Genomic DNA, 3,596 nt, shown 5'->3' with positions numbered 1-3,596 from the left:
AATAAAACTACAGGCACCATACGAGCTTAAATCGTTCATCTGGCAAATTCCCGTAACAGCTCAAGAGAGTGAGGATAACTTATCGATAAGGCCACTTTTTTGGGCCCTTGTATTTGAAATTAAAAGATATTATAAAATCTACCAAATAATACCCTTCAGGTGTCCAAAAGACAACAGTCAGGCAGATATCAGTATTTATAGTTTTGAATTTTGCCTTACATATTTGCATAAATGCTTCACTTTTCTTGAATTTAGCGCAAAACTGCAAACCCTGCCGAAGTAGCCTCATTTTTAGGTATTGTCATTATACGATGTATCTATATATATGAGCTTTAAACAAACATATCGATTGCAACACTATGCATATTACTTAGATGTAATGTTTAAATAGAAGGGATGTGCCACCTTTGGTGCAATGTTTCCCCTCCTGATATCATTAATACAGTGTTTTTTTTTGGACCCTTCTGATATCATTAATACAGAGTTTTTTTTGGACCCTCCTGATATCATTTAAACAGAGTTTTTTTTGCACTCTCCTGATATCATTAATACAGAGTTTTTTTAGGCTCCTCCTGACATCATTAATACAGAGTTTTTTAATGCCCCTCCTGACATCATCAATACAGTATATAGAGTTTGATTAAAGTTGACCTAGTTTCAGATATGATGAACATGTAATTTTCTAAGGGTTATAACGGAAAGCATGTGCCCCAAATGATCACCGATGCCACCATGTGCCGAAGAATTAACGTTAAATGTGGAATACTTGTAAGAGGGTCTCTTAATCAGCTATCCCAAAAAGTTTTAAAACATTTCCCTATGTAGTTGCAGAGGAGAAAGTGACTTCCATACATTTAGTATTCAGTGTTAGAGGAGATGACGAAAATTTTAATTGCCATATGATTCCAATGGGATATAGGTATAACAAATGCCACAATATGAATAAAAGAAATGTACGTCAATGAGACAGCAACCAAACGACAAAAAAACATCCAAACAAATGATACATCTAATGGGCAACATAGTCTTACAAAATAGACAGGTGTCTACCCAATATGCAAGCTTTAAATCGTCCCAAGTTTATACAAGTTGTGAGTATTGAAGCAATCCTCAGTAGATCTGCCATCGACACCAAATTCTCTAAATAACAAAAGACATAAAGATAAGACATAAGACGACCACTTACGAAGTTCCCGGCTTTGGACCGGCACTTGGTAAACTCATCATAGTTACATTTTGTATCAGGATTAAAATTTTGCACGCCATGCGCGCATTTCGTCTACGAAAGACTCATCAGTGATGCTCAAATAAAAAAATGAAAAAGTTCAAACAAAATATAAAGTTGAAGAGAACTGAGGACCTAAATTTCTGAAAGGTTTTGTCAAATACAGCTAAGGTAATCTACCCTTGGTGTAGAAAATCCAAAGTATTTCGAAAAAAAGACTGACAAGTTTTGAATATGTTTGCTACCTAATCAGCATTAGAATTTAATGAGGATCGTATCACCAATCCTCTAAGGTTTCTAAAACATTTCCGCTTTAAGTTTCAAAGAAGAGAATTTTTGAAAATGTGCCAAATAGAATCTTCATTGGTTTTTAACAGAACTATGTGCAATCAATGTCGCCATGTTTGGCACACATCCAGCATGTAATTTTAATGAGGATCTTTGTAGAGGATCAGCCAATCATAAATCTAAAGCTTCAAACCATGTCGTCTGGTTAAGAGAAAATTATTTTTTAAATTGACCAATCAGAATTAAAGATTGTCTCTGGAGGTCATGTTTTCATCTGATCGGCACCAAACGGGAGTATTTTTTTTTTAAAGATCTTCCATATATATTATTCCTGCAAAATTTAATTCAAATAATCAATGATCAAGAGTGTATTTTTAGCATTCTTTCGTGTTCGGAATGATAATAAAGTTAGTTTCATAGACATTAATCTATTTTACATATTAAATGTTGTAAATTAGACACAAACCTGCAAGTTGAAATAAATTAAGATGCTTCTAATGTAATATCAGCAGTATCAAATTATTGTAACTCTTTCTTTAATTTTAAATATTGTGCTTTTAATTTTGCAATGGCTCTGTCTCTTTTGTCATGATAAAATGGGTTTTAATTTATATTTTCAAAAATTCATATTTGTTTAAGTTTTAGTCCTACAGGAGCCCCTGTGATCACCCCAGTTTTTTATGGTTCGTGTTGCTCATTCTTTTGTTTTCTACGATGGTTTTGTGTACTGTTGTTTATCTTTCGGTCGTTTGTCGTTTTTTGCCATGGCTTTGTCAGTTTTTTTTCGAGTAATGAGTTTAAACGTCCCTTTAGTATCTTTCGCCTCTCTTTTATACATCACCACAAAAACACAATATAAATATTAATAATCTTTAATATATCAATAATACGCTAACATGACTAATAACAAAAACAGTTTATATTAAACAAAGCACTGATAGTTCTTTTATCACAGATTACTTATAGCACTATCAATAAAAACAAAAAAAATATCAGACAGTTCTAAAATCTCTTCGCTTTTCTAGCATATCTTCTTTTTTCTCCAGCTGTCCACGACTTCGACTTGACTCGGAAATGTCGCAAATCTTCTGAGTGGTCGGAATGAAGCATTGGTCGATAGCTCACTGGGTCACATAGAACTGGTTGTTCATTGAAGAATGCCTTGTAACCATTATCTAGTAAATAAATTTCTGGAAAATTCAGCGATGGATAGTTTTCTTTGTTGAGTTCTCGGTCTTTGCTTCTGAGAAATCGTAACATTTTAGGACCTCTTTCGGACGAAAACTCACAGTGGAAGATGACAATCTGTTTATCTTTAGTCGGTTGACGAAGCAAAGTTAAAATGGTCTCGTGCAAATACATATTCTCTGCTCCTCTAACATGTCAGCCTTCAAATTCGTACGGGTATCGGCAGTCGATGATCTTGTAGTCACTGATTACGTCATCGTAGTCTCCATTAACAACATCAGCAAGTGTCTGTGAAGTGATGCTTTTCAAATCAGAATGTTTTCCAGTGACAGTTGGTAAAGTGTGTAATCTGCTACCATCGGCTATGAAGTCGTCGTTCTCTTCAAGTTTGGTTACCACATCCTTTATATCAGTACAAACTTTTGGACGTTTTGAACATCTATAGTTGTCGTCGTCTTCATGCTGTCTCTTGGTGGATTTCTGCAAACCTGGTGTACATGTAACATGATCCTCCATTCCGAGACCGGAATCCTCGTCATCATCAGGAAACAGACTTCTTTTGATGTTCGGAGTCATCACAGACATAAGGTTATCAGACTTTACTGGAGTAAAATCAAAACTCAAGAGTAGATACAAAGACTGAGATTGTATTAAATTCATCATCTGTGTCGAATAATCGTTTTGAAAGCATTGTGGTTGTTTTTTTTTTCTGGATTCTTATTGTCAAGTATTACGATTTAAATGTTTAATGTTGAAATTTGATAAATCTTTAATTTTTATGTTAATTTTTTGATTTGACAATAAGTAATACCGGTCTCTAATTGGGAACGCGTGCTCATCTCATTACTCAAACTGTTCAACTGGCGAATCGAAGTTGTAAAGGCTTTGTTAATTA

General features: G+C 34.3%; 1 pseudogene; it reads right to left on the bottom strand.

Moving 5' to 3' along the window:
- Positions 1–2,515: 2,515 nt before the first annotated feature.
- LOC127703165 (M-phase inducer phosphatase-like) lies at positions 2,516–3,217 on the bottom strand (annotated as a pseudogene).
- Positions 3,218–3,596: the final 379 nt, after the last annotated feature.

The sequence above is a fragment of the Mytilus californianus genome, unplaced genomic scaffold (genome assembly GCF_021869535.1).
Source record: "Mytilus californianus isolate M0D057914Y unplaced genomic scaffold, xbMytCali1.0.p SCAF_1, whole genome shotgun sequence".
Classification (NCBI taxonomy): domain Eukaryota; kingdom Metazoa; phylum Mollusca; class Bivalvia; order Mytilida; family Mytilidae; genus Mytilus; species Mytilus californianus.
Note: the sequence above shows the minus strand (reverse complement) of the source record. Positions and strands in the feature narration are given on the sequence as shown.